This window comes from Mercenaria mercenaria, chromosome 3 (genome assembly GCF_021730395.1).
Source record: "Mercenaria mercenaria strain notata chromosome 3, MADL_Memer_1, whole genome shotgun sequence".
NCBI classification, from domain to species: domain Eukaryota; kingdom Metazoa; phylum Mollusca; class Bivalvia; order Venerida; family Veneridae; genus Mercenaria; species Mercenaria mercenaria.
The window spans coordinates 56,320,415-56,342,425 of NC_069363.1; the positions used below are offsets into that span (position 1 = coordinate 56,320,415).

At 34.5% G+C, this 22,011-nt stretch overlaps 1 protein-coding gene and 1 non-coding gene across 3 annotated transcripts in view; both read left to right on the forward strand.

Moving 5' to 3' along the window:
- Positions 1-22,011, forward strand: part of LOC123525741 (uncharacterized) — a 141,478-nt gene that overhangs the window by 79,441 nt on the left and 40,026 nt on the right. The window lies entirely within an intron of this gene.
- On the forward strand, positions 8,618-8,710 carry Trnak-uuu (transfer RNA lysine (anticodon UUU)). Its single transcript has 2 exons — positions 8,618-8,654; positions 8,675-8,710. It is a non-coding gene; the product is annotated as a tRNA-Lys (tRNA).

Here is a 22,011-nt window from a genome sequence, read left to right on the forward strand (position 1 = left end):
GATTTAAAATTTAAAAAGATCCATCAAATTAGAAGTTAAAAAACGTCTCAACGTAAAACAATTATATCATTATGTTGTAAAACAATTAAGAGCATATTTCATATAATCATCGGGCAATAAACATGCCGATATGCATACAGATACAGGTAATTATACAAGGTGTGCAGTAATATTTAGGATCACCTGTACTCAGTATGTTTGGTCTTGCTGTGTCCGTATTTCTGCTAAGCTGCATATTTGTAACGGTGTCATTGTGCCTGTTGCAATTTATTGTCTGGTTTAATTTTGTGCAAGGTTTCCTTCACTTCAATGATCAGCATTGGTTCTTCATCATGTCTGTGGTGTTCAAATTTGTCATGTTTTGCACATTTAATTGGTATAATGTTGAGAAAAAATATCGCTTTATTTTCAAACTAAGTTACCCGGATGAAACACACTTACGAATGAGGTCTTTCAATTCCATGTATCTAGATTCAATATCTAGGAACAACCACCAGATTTACCTGCAAAGGTATACAGTAGAAACTCGGTATCTCTATTTCAAAGGAATCGAGCGTTTAACTTTCCGATAACCGAAATTCGACTTAAATGATATTTTGTGCACTTGTTTTCAAAAAAAGACTTAATGCGTCTTCGAGATAACTGGAATTTCGAGATATAGAGTTTCAGTTACATTTTGGTAATTATCTACGCCATAATTACTCAGATTAGCGATGCAAGACAATGCTGTCTTCTTGTGATATACAGTCTACTTTCGTTAAACGAGCCGTGCCATAAGAAAATCAACATAGTGGGTTTGCGACCAGCATGGATCCAGACCACCCTGCGCATCCGCTTTAAAAGCGAACAGCATGGATCCTGACCAGACTGCGCGGATGCGCAGGCTGGTCTGGATCCATGCTGGTCGCAAACCCACTATGTTGGTTTTCTCACGGCACGGTTCAAATAGTTTTCATCATATGCATTATATGTCGTCATTTTGGTGTATCTAACCATAACTCTGTTTTAATTAAACCATGAAAATAAGAGACTGTTTTAATCGGCAATATATCAAAGTCGAAAATTGAAACTTGAAAACATCTTTTAAAAGAAAAAATCAATGAAGCCCTTTTCCGCCTACCGCAAAGTATTTTGAAGATATGCAACATTAAGTCAGGCAATGCATCAAGATAGTTATTAAGTATTCAAAACTACAGCTGGAGATACAAGATTAATTACCAGCTGCCCTTCTTCCTATAAAATACACTCCTGAAATGCAAAATGTGCAGTAGTTTAAACACTGTCTTTTTTTTTCAAAGTACAAATACCTTCAAAACAATAACATTGGGCTCCTTTGTTTCACCGCGACAAAGTGTTTAAAGGAGTGTAGACGGAAGCGTTGGGTCTATTAGTTAGATCAGCCGCACGTCAGCGCTCGTGGAAGTGAGGGGTTACCTCTCATTAACAGACTAAACCGAGTCTGCACTAATTGTGCTCAGCTGAAGTCTATGCTCCCAAAGAATATTCCTACAGGCTTATGTATATGGTTATTACCGAAATTGTAAAAAATTGTGAAGCTTGTATATCGGTCAACGATATCCCCGCAGCGTTGTTAAACGTTAAAAGGGTTCGTTGCAAACCAGTAATGAAAACCTCCTTCTATTCTTAAAAAGGATATTTGAATCTCAGATTCTGCTTGCTGTTTTCATAATATTGTTTTATAATGAATTGAAGGGATTATCGTTGCACTGAACGGAATAATAATATACCATTTTAAGGCAAACTTATTTTAGATGCTGCATAAAAAAATCCGGGAGTTAGATTAAAAAAAAAGACAATGATAAGATAGTACTCACATTACTAGATCACAAGATTTAACAAACAAATTAATTTATTGTTCAATATAAAAAATACATTAATTCGTAAACTCGGCAGATTTCTGTGATTATCAGCCGTGAGATGTTTAATTGTGTTTTTTATTGAAATCCTTTCAAGTAGCTAGTATTTCGGCGATTAATTAAATCATAATATCTAATTTCAAAAGTAACGGTTTAGTTCAGTGACACACTCATTATTTGATTAAAATGTAAACCTTTCGAAATAAGTCACAATTACACGGTGTGGTTTTCAAGTTAAAGAAAAGAGCTATTGTATTAAATTAGCGGCCTTCGACCCACCATCCGGCAGATGGTCGTGTCCGAAACAAATTCAATTTTCTCAGGACATAAATTCGAGGTCAATGATTTATATATTGAAAACACGAACATTTTACCGTCTTTAATCCAGTTTTCACTTTCAGTATAAAAAGTCATAAAGTATTAACTACAGTGATGCATATGAGCGTTTTATGAACTATACTACCCGCTTAAAATATTAAATAATGCTCGACTTTAGCAAAGATATTAACAAAAAGGAGTCGGTGAACATATGCAACATACAGTTCCCATACGTTTTTTACTTACCACACAAATATATTTTCAATTTCTACAACAGTATTTTGCCATTTGATTTGTCGGCCATATTAAGTACCATTTTGCATGCCGATGTGGAGGACTAATGGACTCCTTTTCTAATGGGAAATTATAATACGGGTCATTTTGTAAATTGAGCTGTCGTGAAACGCTTTGATAACGATCGTTTATATATCAGTTTTGTTTCCTATAAGTATTATTCCCAAACAATAACGAGGAATTGGTGACCATAATTAAATCACATGAATTCGCGATCGATAAGCATTACGTGATTTCAATTAAATAAACATTGGACGTCAGTATCGACTGATTATGAGCACGAAAATTTCGTGACAAGAGGATATCCCAATTTACATGGCACTTTTACATATATATATATATATATATATATATATATATATATATATATATATATATATATATATATATATATATATATATATATATATTTAACTGTTAATAGTTTTCGGAAATCATTTCGTATTTATTTTTGGATATTATACTAAATAAACATCCAGAATCGATGTTGAACAATTAGCTCAGTAATTCTGGTAAAGATTTCTATTAATCAATATCAAGAATACTTACATTATACAATACGATACGATACGATACGATATGACATGAAATAAGGCATTGCCTCAATCGGGAAGCGATCCGACTTCAACTCGCCCTATAACATTTGAAAAGAACTGTCTAATGGCAGCACGGAAGCACACATGTTTTAATTTGATAGTAAATATCTCATTCGGTATATCGCATGTTACAGTAGAGGGATCGTCGCTCGCGTAGGATCGATTCCCTATCAATTTATAGGTAGATTTTGGAATAAAAACAACACTGCCCATATTGTATTGTATTAGAGGTAATTTCCGCCTCTTGGATAGGCGCACCCTCCGGAGAGGTATATTTATTTATATGAACTGTGCTCACTAGGTGCTTTTATTTACAAAGTGCACATTGCCTATGCCTATTTGTACTGATGCGCAAGACGTTGCAGTTTAGACTTACAAAGTCTGTTGAGATCAAATAGTCTGTAATAATATTAATTTCTTCGCACTGACACTAAATTATTTTCTCAGAAAAACATTTTCTCTCTAGGCTCATCTCAACATTTTATGGGCAAGTGCTTTACATTCAATGACTCTAACGACTGATGCCAGTCTAAGACAAGTTGTGTGGACGCTTATTAGGCACAAGGAAAAAGCGTATTCTTCCTAAAAATCCGAAGTCAGACGCTCTGTGCACGCGCCGGAAGTATACATTTTTTAATTCGATAGTATATATCTCATTCGGTATATCGCATGTTACTGTAGAGGGATCGATCCCGATTTTCGCCGCTTAAATCAGTAGGATCGATTCCTTTTAAATGTGAGGTGTCTCGCTTATCCCTTTTCTTCCTTCTATTTTCATCAGTGTATATTATATCATCTCTTTCTTTATCCATTTGATCAATAAATGACTAGATGATCGGCTTCCGAATCTCATCCATCGTTTTAGATCTAACTGGTTGTTTATATAATACATAATTATTTTATATCGATTAAATATTTGTGTGTCATTTAGTTTATCACTTTTATCTATTTTCAGCTAGAAAATGCTTAGATTAAATACATGATTTTCTATAGTAAAATACCCTAATTTTCAACACAATGTCCTTTTGTTGTTAAGAAATGGATTTTACCTCACATAAAAGGAAAATCGAAAAAAAAAAGAAGAAAAAAAAGAAAGAAATAAGGAGAGAGGAAAATTATCACATCGCCTACATACGATATAATGGACATTACGTACTTAATCAATTTTCAATATGCACGTCATTCTCGGGTGCGGACTTTATTATCTCATAATCATAAACTGAATGTAAACAGGACAAATTAAGGTCACAATTCCTGTACTTGTAGATGCTTCTAGATTTTAACTTCAACACACAAGGTGGTTCGGATTTTCACCGTGGTTCAGTCGTCAGATGAAAAGTATGCTATTTAAGAGGTTCTAAATACTTATATATACACGTAACTGACATTATATATTGATTACTGATGGTTAGAAATTTAAGAAAAACATGTTTGATATCACCATTGGCTGTATAGATTGAACATTAGTATTCAAATGTTTTTTTAAAAAAAACTTCAAAATGTTTAGATGACATACTCAAATCTTTGCATGTGGGTTTCAACAATCTTCATGTCTACAAAAACTTAAGTTATGTTAATATTTTGACCTTTCACCAAAAGCTGTATATTCAAGTGTACTTCTTACGCGGCTTGTGGTCAATATTAAGTTAAATTGCTACGATTTTACTGAATGTCGATTCGATCATGATTGATAAATGGTTTTCGACATATTCTGTGACGTTATTTAGTGTTTTGTTTTCACTAATGTCTTGGTGGAGAGCAATTTTTGTCACATGATCATCAAATTGCGTGCTAAAGCTTGGTTAAATCAAATACTTTTCCTGACTGTGCTCTTTCGTCTCCTGATATGTTTTGAGATTACATCAACCTTGTGACCGGTTAGTATGCAGAACTGGTTTTTATGTTATCTATACATGGGCGTTCAAATTCAACAAAAGTCAGTAAATGTGTATCGGAGTGACAGAATTTTATCTGTATCACTGTTAAGTATATGCACATACAATGTAATATAATGTTGTATTTTTGACATACTGGTTTCTTTGTAAGTAACGCATTAATGGACCATTTTGTCTTTGATTTTGTCTATTTCGTTTTATGATTTTGCAATAACAGATGTAGCTCAGTATTACATTTGTACAAAAGTACCCCATTTGTATGTCGGATGCATTCGTGATGCCGTATTTCTTTTAATCTTTGTTTAGCATGTGCATTAGTACATTTATGGTATGTCCATGTCCTAGTGATGGTGAAGGTATATTTTTAGTTTTACATTTTATAAATGATGCATTTTTTCATCAAATCACATATTCAGTCTCATCATTCTGAATGATCTGGGTTGAAGAATTAAGAAAGTATACTATCTGCATACACAAAAGTATACATTTAACATGCCCATAGATATGCCATATCTACTTTCTCAATCATTATAACACTAAATTTAGGAATTATTTACATACTTGCACTAAATCTGTTTGGGTTTTTTTCATGTCCATGTATCTTGTCACGAAATCAAATCAAACGACCAAACGCAGTTGTATTTTGTATGTTTACCCGACTTTTTTTAAAACAGATCTTTTTATGCAACGTGCACCTTGCTGCAGATAGAAAGGTCTTATCAAGGTCACGCAACTTTTCAGATGATTAAGCAGTTTTAGTTTTATTAAATGTTTGACTTAAAGCAGATTTCTATGCTCACATCACACTTAAGACGCAGCTTAATACACCCCTCCCGCGAGAACTCAAAACTTTTAAAGGTATTTAAATATGTTTCAAGGGTATATTTTTTCGTGTCGTAATACGAATCTCTTACCAGTTATAAAGTATGTGAAACATAATTACAGAAAGTGAGATTATGCTTTATCTCAGTATCAGATATCAGTAGAAGCTGATTAAAATGCTGATAATATAGTTGTTTTAACTTTCAGTCAATACACCACCTTGGCCCCAACCTTTCCTGTTCTGTCGCGATGCCATTCAACTTTTGTTTTGTTTCGACAAATAACACAATTTTTAGCCGATTTCTAGTGAGATATATCCCTTTCATTCACTTGACTTCCGCCGGTATCTCGGTTACTCTATAATGAATTTGTTTTGTTTTGGGTCTTTTTTTTATAGATTTTACTTGGCACTTTTCAATGGCAGGTCCGCAGCTTGGCACCCGTAGGTGAGGATATAGAAGAAACCGCACTACACGTGTCTAGCCTCATTTAGTCCCTCGTAGTTTGTTATATTTAGGTGCCTTGTCGCGATGTGTGGGAGCTTTAAACAAGAGATCATTGCCACATAGGTTTAACCACCGCGGCGGAAGATAACATTCTTATATTAGTAAAACAGATAATCAAAATTTTCCACCCGACAATCTTGAGTTAAGAAAAATTAAAGAGAATAAGTATAGGTATGATAACAATCTTCGTACAATGTAAAAAACAGTATAATTATATCATATCAGGGTAGTTACCCGCGATTTACAAGGCCAGCGCTTTCACTTTGGGCAATTACTGAAATCGATCGTCTTTAAATCTTGGGAAGTCAGCATTCATGTTTTTACATAATAATGACATGGCGATATTGCATGTTTCAATTTGATAAAGTTAATTTTTTTCGACAGTTAAATTCTGTTTGTTCAATTCAGTGTCACGGTTGGTGAAAAATAACGACATAATACAGGGGTATAATTCTGCCAGATAACACGGTTTTCTCAATGAACAGATACCGTTTATGGCTACACTGACTAGGTTCCGACCATGTCTCTTTTTGGGAGATTTTTTTTCTGTGTCTCTGTAGGGATATATAAAACTAAAAGTAAATGTACCGTAGACAGGCCCGGACGCACTGAGAAAGTTTTTACCGGGGAGAAGGGGAGGGTATGTGTGTGTGTGGGGGGGGGGGGGGGGGGGGGGGGGGGGGGGGGGGGCAAAATTTCACGGTGATGGCCATACCGGCGAGGCGCACAGCACCGAGTGGGTAGGGAAAGCGGATAGGTACGGAGAAGGCCTTATAAATTTTATATAGATAGTAAAAGTTTTGGCCTGTAGCGCATTTTTTGGTCTAAATTCTGAGTATCCAAATATCATTAATATGAACGAAGGACGAGACCGCGGTACGTAGCCTAACGATCTCACTGCAGACATCATTTGGTAGAACCCCAAAGCTGTTCAACCTACTAGAGGGGATACCAACTCCAGGGTCTCCCCCGGGACATTTTAGAAAAGAAACTTAGGCTATAAATATGAAATGGTGGCCTCTGGTGCATTTTTGTTGTAAAGGTCACTTCTTAGCCCACTTGGTAATGTGGAGCTAGTCCGCTTTGGCAGTAAAATATTGCATACACAGTAGAATCTAGTATTATTAAAGTTAATCAATGGTAAAAGGAACTCTACTGCAGTAGATTTTGTTTTCATAGGCGTAGGAGCAGGGGGGCCAGCGGGGGCCAGGCCCCCCCCCCCCCAAAGCTAGGAGAGGGGGGGGGGGGCAAACTATAGATTGCCCCCCCCCCCCCAATATTTTGGAAAATAAAAAAATAACTTGCAGTCTAATATAACATTTACTTAGCATCATATAATTCTTTTCAACCTAATTTCTGATTTGCATTTGGCCTTCCCTTCCTTGTATTCTGACTTGTCTCTTTCTGTAGTGTGAGTACTGAAATCTGTACGCGCCACGCCAAGCACTGTTTGATTACATTTTATAAAAATAATATATCATTGAGCGCAATCACTACAGTTCCGGTTTGAGCATCTGCAAAATCTATGTAACTATTAAGCCTGTTTACGCATGTAAACATTATGTATTTTTTTGTTTTTCATTGTCCATTAAAGGGAAACGATATTTCCACAACTTTATATCACAATAAGACAAATGCAGCGCTAATTGATTGCATGTCCAGGGCTTCAACAGAAGAATGTAAAAAAATGGCACACTTAATTAGAACAATACATAATATGACTGATTAAGACAGTTCAGTGCCTAGTCGTAAGTGTATCATCAGAATAACTCAATGATTGCTAACATAGAGGCTTGAGGGGGCCTATGAAAAATGCACCGGTGATAACTTGTCGCACCCCCCCCCCCCCCGCTGGGGTCGAAAAGGTTTGGCCCCCCCCCCCCCAAAGTTAAACTCGCTCCTACGCCCATGGTTTTAATCTTTAAAATAGCTGGATCTAGTTTGGGAAAACTATCTTTTATTATAGCTATCATATACAGTAGATTTATACCAGTATACAACTTAACGCATAAACCATACCAGCATGGGTCAAATAAATGTTCCCGGGTGAAGTTCTAAGATTTTGACAATAAACCAGTCTTCTTTTTCATGCCAGGCCACCACAGTTTGTTTCACCTGATGGAGTTACGTATTTCGCACAAAGTTATTTTTCTTAAAATAGTATTTTTGGATAATATGTTAGATATATAAACTGATAGCGCAAATAATCCGGTCGTGTATAATTAGAAATACTACAAGCTAGTCAGTAAAGAGCGCGGCGTTGTATTGATTTACATTATGTACGATACATATTTACACTCGAAACAAGTGCCCGGCTAGCTCAGTCGGTAGAGCATCAGACTTTTAGAGCTGATATTCACTCAGATATCTGAGGGTCGGGGGTTCGAGTCCCCCGTTGGGCGCACATTTTTTTTTTTAACATTTTTCTTTTTTTTTTAAAAAATGAAAAACAACTACATTATAATGTAAAATGTCGATTATATACTTATGACAACATTTCATGACTGATTTATATCGATCTTCGAAACATTAGGCCTACTTTGTTTTATAATCTACCTGTTCTAAATTGTTCGGCGAAATATGACCATTTTGTGTCGATTCGCCGTAAAACCCAACTCACTCACTGTTCTAAATTGCCGACTCCAGTGAAGTCAAGAAAAAAAACCCCAAAAAACCTAGTAACAAGACAAGCTGGAAGTTTCAGTGATGCACATTTCAAATACAAGTCACCTCACCCTTAGGTATTGTATTCCAAATATGATATGAAATCAGCAAACGTTTTTAAAGCTGAAGGCGTCCAGATTCAAAATTTAGAAAATATTTCCATTAGTTATTTAAAAAATTCAAAAATTTGTAATGTGATTCCGAATGCGTACGTTTCGGGGAGTTTTTATCAATAAAACCCCATGTTTAAGTGACTCTCATAGAAGTCAGTCACGCTGTTTTTAAATTTAATATAAAAAATAAGGAATTTAGCTGTACTTTATATCCTATACATTAAATCATAAACTCTTGATTTTATCATCCAATTAAACGGAAAAGGGTCATATTTCTGTTAATGCGTTAACAATATACATGTACAGGTCTTTGCATACATTTTTCAAATTGTGCAAATTTCGATGATTTATCACCAAGTTCTAATTTCTTTATTTATATTCACTTAATTAACTTTGTATGTTTAACTGTCTAAATGTATTCAATTGTTGAAATGTCACCATTGTTGCAGTTAACAAATGACTAATTGACGGTATTATCTTTAATTATACTAAACAGCATTATCCAGTACTTAGTCATACCAATTTTTGTCTTTTCTCGCATTATTAGGGTCAAGGAAGTGTCAAATAGCAAACAAGGATTTATGGTATTTTTAAACAGATTAGGAGCTTGAGATACTCTCGTGTTCCCACGTTGAAAGCGTTAATCATAACCATTAATTAAAAGCAGCGTAATTTTTCTAAATGACCAAGTTTTTTTTGGCATACATATAGTATGTAGTCATTGCTCTTTATCCGATTAGCACTTGTAAAACTGTCTCGCATGTCGAATTATCTCGAGTGCACCGCAGATAACTGGGGTCGCGGCAAGCCAGTATCTAATTAACAAATTGAGCAAAATGTGGTAGCTCGTTTTGTTACAATTTCAGGATGTTTTAAAAATGCACTTTTTACTGTTAATGCTCCTTATATATAATCAGTCAGTATACCTGTTTGCCTAGATGAGTTGCGTCTTCTGACAGCAACACTTTTTTTTCAAGGTTAGAAGGTACTAAATGTTTCCGCTAATGTTTTCTATATAAAATAACAATATAAAACCTTTAAAAAGTATTTTCAGTCTTTCACTTCTTTCGAGACTGCCCTGTCACATGCAATCTAAAAACTGAAATGATTCGGGGGTTGATCATATCGCAAGAAAAACATGACACCTGATAGAAAGTACAGATATCAGGAAATACCGTACGGTCACTTCCATTTTACCTAGCAGTTCAAATGCACAAAAGTCTGCATGAAATCATGTATTGTTCTTTACAATAAATCATCAATTAAGCTGGATTGGTGGGAAAATAGCACTAATTTATTAGCGCATTAAGAATATGACGTCTTTCTGAAAATCATTCCGCTATTTTGTCTTGGCTGGCATGAAATCTTTATTAATTCCTGTCGAATAGTTTCTACATTCTTTATATAATAATCATTTTAATGTATTCCGATATCATCAGATTCAAATGCCTATCCGTATTACTCAAATAGATTACAGACACTTGAATTGTTATTTCAAAGACACCGCTAATGATTAAACCAATATACATTGTATCTCAACATATTGCAAGTAAAAGAAAACTGTGTGTGCATTAATCATTCTGGGACATTTTTCCAGTCATCGAAAAGGAATGGGGTTAGATATTTGCATTTAAAATAGTTTAAACCTTTAAACCTCGTTGAAGTTAAAATAGGCAACTTACGACGATATTTGACACCATAGTTTAAAGGGCCATTGGTTAGAGATAAGCTGTCATTCATAAGTACATGCATACATCCGTTAAGAAGAGCTGACACTTGAAGTTTTGAATATGTCTAATTCAATATTCATTTTTCTTAAGAAAGTTAATCCTGTCGTACTCAAAACATTTCGTGTCGTCTGAAAATAAGATTAAATCTGCAGATTATATGGTCAGTGATCGAGATGCTGTTTCCTCCTGAGAGATGCGGATGCACCGAATGTTCTACTGGTTATTGCATATATTTTTGTTGATTCTAATCAAATAATTTGAATAGCCTCATCTCCTGTGAACAAAACACTGGGTCTGAACACAGACTAACGTTGGCTACACAGTGTTTAGTCTTTAATGTTGCAGCCAGTCATTCTCTAAAAGCATTTCACAAATCTTTACGCTTCCATGGAATCTGTATTTTGCACAAGTACGGAGCATGTGCTTTTTACGTGCAAACCTTGTTTCAGATAAACTACACCTTGAAAAATGAACTAGGGTCGTGATATCAATATGTAAATAAGTACGAATGTAGCAAATTCCCACCAGCCTATGAGAACATATGTTTAATGATTATCACCTGTTAAAACGATCATTTATCTCTTTAGTCATTTAATCAATTAATACTTCCTTTTCAGAAAGCCACATGAAAGGAAAAGTCATGACCTGATTTAAGCCTTTACTGACCGCGATGACGTGTTTTCGAGTGTCAGTTTGCGCAACACCTTTTAATATTTACATGTTATAAAATGGATGAAAGGTTCTAATAATTAAAATCAATTTAAATGCTCTTAACAACTCGTGAAGACTCTAAGATATCTGGGTTATTTTAACAGTAAATATTCATTAAAATAAATATTTTCTTGCCATACAGACAAACATTTGTTCCACAACGTGATTAACTTTTATCAACATGAGGTGAAGCGGAAAAGAATAGCCCTGTCACCAAAGGTTTCCAACGATATCTGAGTGATTTCACATAGTTGCGGTTTAAAATCATTGAATAAAGTCACGGTTCGGACCTCCTTTCCATATATTAAAGATTTCAGATCTACACGAGTTTAAAGGCCAAGTGGATTTTAGGGATTTGTTGAGATATGCCGGTCAGTACAACCGGGGGTCACCTCGGCTGGAGAATATGATTATGTAAATAGACATTTTAATCGCTTGATATTCTGACTAATGTATACATTTTAACCCTTACCCTGCTAAATTTCTAAAATGGACCGGTCCATCATTCAGTTTGGGCAATACCATTTTTATTTGAAAGGGTATTCACTGAAAATTTGCTGACTTAATAACGAACAGTGCAGACCATGATCAGCCTGTTCGGATGTGCAGGCTGATCTTGGTCTGCCAGAATCACTTGCCGCCAGAAGGCTAAAGATTAATGGTGAATGGAGCTGAACATTTTTTTTTTAAATCTGCATTAAAATAAAATTATACTTCTACTTAAAACTTAGACTAAAATGATTTTATATAAAGCATACGCATAGGCTGATATATGCAATGAATCACTGCATGATACAGACCATTTTAATTGATTACAATATTCTAATTTGCATATAGCCACCATGTTCAGTACAGTTTAAGAACAGTGCACACTTACTGCATAGCTTGCTAGTCAATAAATGTTTAATAACTTAATATCAGAAATAAATATTTATATTTTTCTTCAAGTTTTGAATTTAGCCCAGCAGAATTCAGTGTTGAACCACAGACCGGTCTATGGCACAGACTAAGGACTAGTGCATTATGTAAGGTGTCGTGTAATAAAATCAATTATAATACCTTATTATTCTTTAATATTGTCGTTAATTTGCTGAATTGAAATATAAAAAAAAATGCAATTGCATTCCCTCACAAAATGCTTTGGCAATTATCATATGATTCGGTTGTTCATGAACGGGTTTAATAGTGATTTTTTTCTTAAAGACCATATAACTGTTTAATATTACTCATTGTGGGTTTAAAGTGTTAAAATACAAATTCTTTAGGTATTTGATTAAAAGTTAATTACACACTCGCTTGTTCCTCTAGTGAGTTTCTCAATACACCTTACATACTATCTGTTGATGGGACGAGACGTTTTGTCTACAGTCTTGTCACGCTGTAGACAGGCAAGTCCTTTCAGCCTTAAGTAAAACACAAAAATGTCAAATAAACCAATTGAAAACATTTAAGAATGAAACATTATCCAACCTGAATAGTAAGTTTACTTTCATTTTGGGATCTATAGTAGTTAAACCCTGACCCTGACTGCGTGAATCCCTCTTGTGAAGTTTGCATTAAATCGTCCCACTGATACAAACATAAAAAATTAGACGTCTGCAAATAAGAAAATTTGCTGCTTTTCAATACATTATTATCTGTAAAAGCGTAACTCAGAGATCTTGACCTGTATACTTTATATTATATAGGACATTTTTGCGTATACATAAGTCCCATATGTAGGGCATATTTGGGTATACATGCGCCCTAAATTGACAACTGGTCCAAAGAGATTGTGTATACTAACTGGGTTGTATGTTTCTAATTTTTAGGTGGAACAAGATAGTAGCAGCTCAGATAGTTCTATTTATTCCAATGTACCGCTGACGATTAGGATCATTTTAAATTAATCTTTACCCTGCTACATTTCTAAAATGGACTGGTCCATCATTCACTTTGGGCAGCACCACTTATTATTCAAAGGTGTGTTCAGAATTACTTACTGAATAGCGAACAGTGCAGACCATGATCAGCCTGATCTTGGTCAGTACTGGTTGCAAGGACAGAATCACTTGCCACTAGCAGGCTAAAGGTAAGGACATTTGTTCCATGGGACATGTGCGCTCGTCCTCCATTCAACAACATTTCACACGAATAAGTGCACTACTCCACATACAACTTTAAATGAAACATACGAATCAAAAACATGATCATATTTTACCAATTGGGACAAGCAGGGTCTTTGCAAGGTGGTAACTAGCAGTTAACGGTTTCTCTAATTGCAATAGGCTTTGAAAGCGAACAGCATGGATCCTGACCAGACTGCGCGGATGCGCAGGCTGGTCTGGATCCATGCTGGTCGCCAACGCACTATGTTGGTTTTCTCATGGCGCGGCTCATATCTTTTTCAAAACCCTACAGCATCGTTTTGTTTTACCTGCCACAAGGTTCTAGTTTGCACTGGTGAAAAGGTGGTCACGTGGTGAGGGTCAGCAGATTTTATGTCGGGATTTAGGTTATGATAAGTAACAAATAAGACCATCCACAGAACAATATATTGGGTCAGTATGCTATATACAGGAAAATGGCTTGCGCCACCCCTGCACACTTATCCCCTACTTTGTTTTTATCAAACTGACCCCACAAAAAGGTCAATAAAAAAAACAATAGTTAATATTTCACTGAAGATTCGAGTTTCCTTTACTAGTAGTTCTTGACTTAGAAAGAAAAAAAACCGGACGGACTGAGGGTTGCTATTCATCTGCGTGGGTTTTAAACAATGTTGGCCTGTTTTCAAGGTATGAAACAGTTTGCTATATTTATAGTCCAAAAAAAAAAAAAAAGACAGAAAGCTGAGGTTTGTTCATTTGCCGCAGTGGGTATTAAACAAGACCGCGTTGTATTTCACTAAAATAATTGTACAAAAATTGTGACACACCGCTTCCTGTTAAACAACTTATACATCAACGTTGACAAGTGTCAATTTTATTACAAATCTAGGTAATTGTGCGAAATATTGATACATGACACCATCCTTTAAGTTTTTACTTTTCACTTGATATAAAATTTATCTCTTTTGATATTATACAAATTTGTTTTTTATACTCTTTTCTGCTTAAAATACCATAATTACAATGTTGCAATCTCGTTCAGATTATTTGAATTAATTCTTTTTACTGTCCAAATCTAATTCAACAGTTTCAATACTGACAATATAATGGTTGTAATATTAACATCTGTTTACATATCAAACGATTTTCAATGCTAATAAAAGTAATTTTGTATCATTCGAATTATTAAATAAGGATCTGTAATCGATTGAATATTGTAAATAGAAGATTCACGCACTTCAATGTGGGACATACCAAGATAATATAATTGCTGGCACAGTAGTTAAATGGTTAATCATCAACTCTTTCAATTCTATTGAAAACTTTCTCTCGTTACCAGTTCAATTAGCTTTTTCAGACGGTTTTCGTGCGGCGAAATGACTTCAACAGTTAAACAATTTTGCTTTCAGTTAATCTTTTCTTAAGTTTTTTTAAAGACTAAATAAACATAATTTCATTTTGAGGACGTTCAAATATGTTTTAAGAGCAAATTTTTGTCAATATTAAAAAGGGGCCTGTATATATCTTGACATTTTTTGATGATCTTAATAAATGCAAACAAATTTTGATAGAAAAAAGTTCCAAATGAAATCGATTTAAATCAAAATGAGCTACCACAAGGCGCAGTTTTTTTCGTAGCTGGATTAACGCAATCAAGTATCGCTGGTCCGAAATTCGCACACGTTTTGACTCCTTCAGACACACTAGTAATTCAGAAAAGCTATAAGCTCTCCGAACTTAATGTTCACAACTGCAAACATCGAAAAAAATAGACACAGTGGCAGAACATCTGTTTTGTATTTGCAAACATCCCCGAACATCCGGCTTCTTCCCAGACTCTTAGAACTGGCATAACAGCCCTTCATATTTCTAATTTAAGCAACATAGATAACCAATGATAATCCCGTACTGCTGTGACATTTACGCTTTCATTTATTGCGAGGATAGAAGCTTAACTGTTCCAATATTGACATTCTACTCAGTTTCAATAAGAAGATCACGTTCGATTACTTAACTTCCGTATTACTCTAAATGCAAGCAGGACTTTCGCAAATTTTGACATTTATTAATCGTAAAATGTTACCATCTTATCTAGAGAGGATGTTATCCGGTAATTTACAAGACTAGGATCAAAAAATGAAGAGTTTAGATGTGTCAGCTGGGCCATTAAATAATTATTGATGTATGATCTACTATGTAAGTCTGCAATATTTTTGCTAAACTTGTTGTCGGAGGGATCTTTTCCTGTGATCTAAATATATGAAGTAGTCCGTGCGAACATTCGACATCGTGTTGGCCTGTCAAGTGGAACATGGATAATGTGCTTTTTTGTTATTAATATGATTGTTCATAACTATCAGAATGCGAATGGAGATGTTTTATGTTATGCAATGTAACTTGGTGAAAAAAAAAAAGAAATTTTGTTACATTCATCAGGAAATATGAATTTCTTAATATTGAGTCAGAGGTTATAATTCACTCTTTGGTATTTTGTACTGCCTTAATGCATCCTGACCGCGTTGGGTTTTTCCCCGAAAAAAAAATCCAACTCAAATTATAGGCTAACTGTACAAGGGCAAGATAATGTATGTCTTTGCATATATACAACATTAAATAGGACATTTTGTTTCATTTTTGCTGACATTGCGAAAATTTTCGATTAAAGGTATTTAAGTCCTGGCCAAGCCGGTGAGGGGTGTAATAAAGATTACATCAAGGAATTTTTATCTCCTTTTAAAGCTAGCTTTGATTATCTCTTAGATAGTAAAAATCTTTATACGATCAGTATTTTAAACCATTTACACTGATAGTGTTTAATGACCTCTCCGAGTCGTAAGTTACCTTTAATTATGGTAAAGTAAGAGGTCTGGTGACCACTTGGCTTCAGGATGGGCTAAAATTGGTGTGTCATTATGTAGTAAAGGTCACTCAGTCATGCACTATACTAAAAAAAATTAATTTGATAAAAAATGGCATATTTACTGGTGTATATTGTATATTGACTATTGAGGTATTCACTCAAGAAGGGTACGTGAAGTTTCGCCTAGATCAGCTCCAGTCAATTTTACCACGTTTTAAAATTCTCACTTTTATTGCATTTGTTCGGGGTCAGCGTGGGAACGAATCACTTGAACAACTTTGGTGACCCTTTGAGTTTTGTATAGCTACAGCATGCAGTCAGTTTTCATAATAGTAATATGCTGCATGTCTTACCTTTTCGAAAAAGGCAAGGCATCAAGTTTTATATCCCTGGAGACGAATCTTATGCCTTTACCGGGAACACAACTTTGGAATGCATAAACCATGATTTGCCTCTGAAAGCCATGATTCTGTACATAAATTACTGAAAATATAGGGATGAGAACGTGAATTTAATTGAACTAAATGGTCTGTGTAATTTTGTTTTATTACTGATGTTGTTCGTATTTTTTTTTCATATTTTGATATATATATTTTGCAAAAAGCTTATACAAAATTTTCCCAATAAAGCAGCATTTGAGGTTTTGGGAGAGGGAAGATTTTTATTGGTAAATTGAGCAGAATTAAGACTTTCGCATCGTAAAAAAACTATCTCTGTCAAAATGAGTCAGCCAGCGGCCCATTAACCCAAGATTTTACTTATTACTTTGAAAACACGATGTTCATAAATCCTAACTGACATACGTAATCCTTTGAAATAACATTTTGATAAAATACTAGACTACCATTCGTGACATAATACGCGGCAGTTCTGTTTTTATTGATATAAAGATTATGATTTATTTTGGTAAGACTTAAGCCGTAAATATTTCATTTGATTCCTATAAATATTTGTACTTGAAAATTTAAAGGGAAAACCTGACATAATAATTATTTTTGACGTTTTAAATCGGGCGGCTTTAAGGAAGCGAAGTGTTCTTTAACTTGGATCTTCGTCATCCAGGTACTTGTCATGTTCTCCGGCTGTCTGTATTTTGGTCCAGATGATTTTTGATATGGGTGGAGGCTTTTACGTTTCAGTCCTGACTGGAAGGAAAATTAAGGGCAGAGATCCAGCAGGGAAAGTCACTTTCAAAGAAAAGAAACCCTCCTTAAATCGAAGCATAGATGAGTGACATATATGTACATAAAATACATAAAGGAATTATTAACGTAGACTTTAAAAGAACACGAAGGAACACCGCCTCATTCGGAACGTCCAGCGGCGAACGCCACTGGGGAGTTTAAATGTTGGAATTCTTTGTTTGCATTATTTTTGCCATATATTTTTCTTTCAATCGAAACATTACCTAATTTCTGATATTTCAATCAGCATTTATTTATATCAATTCATTTGGATGTCAAAATCTTAATCTACGGGATACATTTAGAGTATTCTTTTTAAAACTCTGGCCCTCTTGCCACACAACGAGAACGATGCAACGGTTAGTCAGATGGTAAAGTTTATTTGAAAAATGTTTTAGTTAATAAGGTAAAAACCACGGCAATTAGGCAAAGTTTAAATTTTGTTAATTTGACCATAAATGTGTCATTTTGATATAAATCAAGCGGACATAATTTTTATAGTCACACTTAATTAATGGTGACCGTTTGCTCTCCTGGATGTTTATGTGAGAAAATAGTATATAACTGTACATCACAAGATGTCATAGACCTCCTTTCGTGCGTGTTGAGTGAACTCTAGGACACAGATATACCCACACGATCTGGTCAGAGAGACTTTTAATACGAACCTCTTCCTACTGCTAATGCATTTTTATAATCGTATGGTGCTTATTTTTTGCATGACGTTTGAATTATTGCCCACCTAAATAAAATGTTACAGGAGGCGCGCACTTGTCATTTTAATTAACCAAGATGTTTGAAATATACGTTCAGATCACCACTAATTTTAAATAGGAGTACATGGATTACTGTGCTTAATGTCTCAGTCCTGGAGTCACTTATTTATCATATACTGTCGCTGTCTTTATTTGCATTACCCAAGTAGCAACGTAAAACACTTCACCCGCCTTATATATATCATATTTTGTCTCTCGTATTAACAGTTTGTAATACATTAATACATTATTTATTGCAGTGCTGCCTTTAATGTGTTTATGTGATGGAATTAGGGTTTGTCTGCAACCAATTATGCCCTCAAAATTGGATTGCATATCATTGATATTTCTATTTTACCCATTATAGTATTTAAATTGTACTGATATTTTTTATATAAAACATATATGAGCCACGCCATGAGAAAACCAACATAGTGGCTTTGCGATCAGCATGGACCCAGACCAGCCTGCGCATCCGCGCAGTCTGGTCAGGATCCACGCTGTTCGCTTTCAAAGTTTGTTGCAATTAGAGAAACTGTTAACGAACAGCATGGGATCCATGCTGGTCGCAAAGCCACTATGTTGGTTTTCTCATGACGCGGCTCATATTTCCATTTTTGTAGAAACGGAACCTTTGGAGTATTCTTAATTCCTATTTTTTAAATGTCTGACCTTAAGCACGTTGTTCTTCAGGGTCTATAATTTAGTTACTGCCTATCTGTGCTAATAAAAAGTAGTCAACAACCAATTGAAGTTTTAATATGCCATTTTATTTACAGAATAGTAAAAATGTATTGACTTAAAAATATGACTGTTTGAGAAAATAAAGTCATAAAAATTTAGATGCTTTGATCATGTTGAATCTAGTTGAGAATTGACGACTTCATATAGGAGTATGCTTGTATCAAAGCTGATAAGCTTATTATGCGACACCAAATAAGTTTTATCAGTCACCTTAATAAGTTTATCATACGTCTCCATCTTTTTATATCAGAGCCTTTAAGAAGGGTATATCAACGCTTCTTATCTAATGTATCAACTGATTAATTTTGATACTTTTCAGGTAAATTTATCACTCAATTGAAGATGTATTAAACGGTTTAAGATCTCAAATGATCCATATAAGGCTAGTTGGTATAAGCACCTGGGCTTTGCATGCTTAAATTCATATCATTTAAACATTTTTGCTTCATTATGTCACGTTTTTTTATGAGTTTAGTTCAAAGTTTCCGTGAAAAAAAATCTCTTCCTTTATTTATCCGTAATTTAATACAGTCTAGAGATTTTACAACACTTAAACATAATATGAAAAAGTTATCTGGACCATTTGCAGTTGAAAATAACTGGAATTTAAGAGCAAAAAAATAAACAGTCCAAAATTTATTGACATATGCACGAGTTCAACTTAGTATAATAAGGACCAAATAATTAAGTTTAAACCACTTAATCTAAACATAGTTCGTTCCAAACAATGTTAATATACATACTTTAATGTACAAATGGGCAAGTTGTATAAAGTTCTTCATTTTTTTCAAACACTTAAACGGTAACTTTTATACTTGTCGCGAAATTTCAGGTCCATAGCTTCTTAAGTCCTTAAAAAACGTAGCAGCATGCTTGCCACGCCCAATTTGGACCAGCTCTACCCCATCCCCAGACATGTTGCTCAGCGCTAACGCTCAGTCCATCCCGACAGGCTGCTTATAATTTGCACCGGATAAGTTCTATTTGATAAAAAAAATGCCCACATTTCCCTAAACAATAAGTTAAACCGCACATATCTAAAGTGACATTCATTTGATGTTTATATCACTTATATTTACATTTTAAGGCTAATCAGGTATGTGGCACGAAACTATGTACAAGAGTATAAATGTAATACCGTAAGTTTTTTCCTTCTTATCAAAAATGACATCAAGCATAAATGATATAGGGAAGGGGAAATGCCTTTAACCGAACTTTATTTTGGTAATACCGAAGTACTTGCTGACTAAACATACTTGCTGACTAAGCATTCTGATTAGTCAAATTGATGTACAGTCTTTGCTAATTTGGCAGTAAAAACATAAAACAGAAGAATACAAACTCATACGGCACTGATAGTTTGGCTCAACCGTTGTGATACAACGAACAAGAAAAAAAAAGAAAGAAAGGTGAACTGGGTCACTGTAAGATTGCAAAACCTGCATTTAAACAACCGATTTTTACATTAGTTGCCATCATAATAAGTTTTTAACATGAAGTTATATGCATAACTGATTTAATGAGATCGTTTAAAACATTATTATATTGATTTTACACACTCCATGTCACAAAATATCTAATTTGCAATTTCGTTCAGGAATATGTTACAATTTTCAGCTTTGTAGAAGCTCTTTATGAAAACCAATAAGGTATCTGTTTTATTTGTATGTCTGAACAAGCGATTAGCCTTCAAACTATCAAAGAAATGTAATAAAAGACAGCCATATGTAATAATTTGAATAATATTGACATTAATTAATTTTATGGTTGTGTATAAACAGAATGAGAGATTAGGCAGGTGATTGTTTACGTGCCGAAATATTTCAAACGCTTCATAACCACATCAATCAAATCTTTAATATACATTTGATAAGGCATTTCAGACATATTTTCTTCATCCAACACTTTATATGGATGATATGTTATTCAACAGGGATAACGTCACTGACAGAGGAGGAATAGATAAATTGATATATAATTTGTGGAGAAATTAAATGATTAAGCTGTTCGTGGAGATGAAAGCATGCCGTCCACCTTGATAGGATGTGTACAAATCAGCGAAATGCTAAGCCTTAGATATATCATATCTTGAAAACACGTTTGATCTGTTCCGGAGGCAAACTGCGTTGACCAAAAGACGGATATTTGTGTGGCTTACCACTCACCACTGAGCAAACTTCATAATGTTCAAATAAACTACAGGTGTTAAATTCATATTTTTTTTTGTATTCATCAACGTTTAAATTCTGAAACTTAAGACTTAAATATTCAATTTGACATAAATCTGATCATGCTGAAATTTTGGGGAAACATCATTAGCTGTAGATTGAAGATTCCTGCCAAGTGTTCTTGCAGTCTGTGCATAATTGACAAGGCTAGACCAAAATTAAAATTTAGATCTAAATTTCAGACTTGTAACGTTGATGAATACAAAAACCTGTTGTTCTCTGCACTCCTATGGACAATCAAAACTTTGGTAGTTAAAATAAAATGCATGATTTTTCTTATATTAAGCAGTTCACTGTAATAAACAGTTTGTTATCTATAAACAACTGTATAAAAAGGCATGTCTCTTTCTTCCGGGATATACATTATTTTTTAAACAGTTACGACTTAACTTCCTCATAATGGTACATGAACTATTTCGACAGATTTGTTTTTAAAATGTGGTCTTAGACTCTTAGTATTCATTTGGCCTTCATTTTTGCCATTCAGTAAGACTATACATTCATGCAAAAGATACAGGTAAATGATTCTACCGTTGCTAATAAGAATGGAAACGCCTCATCGGGGAATGTAGTCCGCAAACCTTTATAAGCGCGTCCGTCGCCCGTACAATTATGTCAGCATTG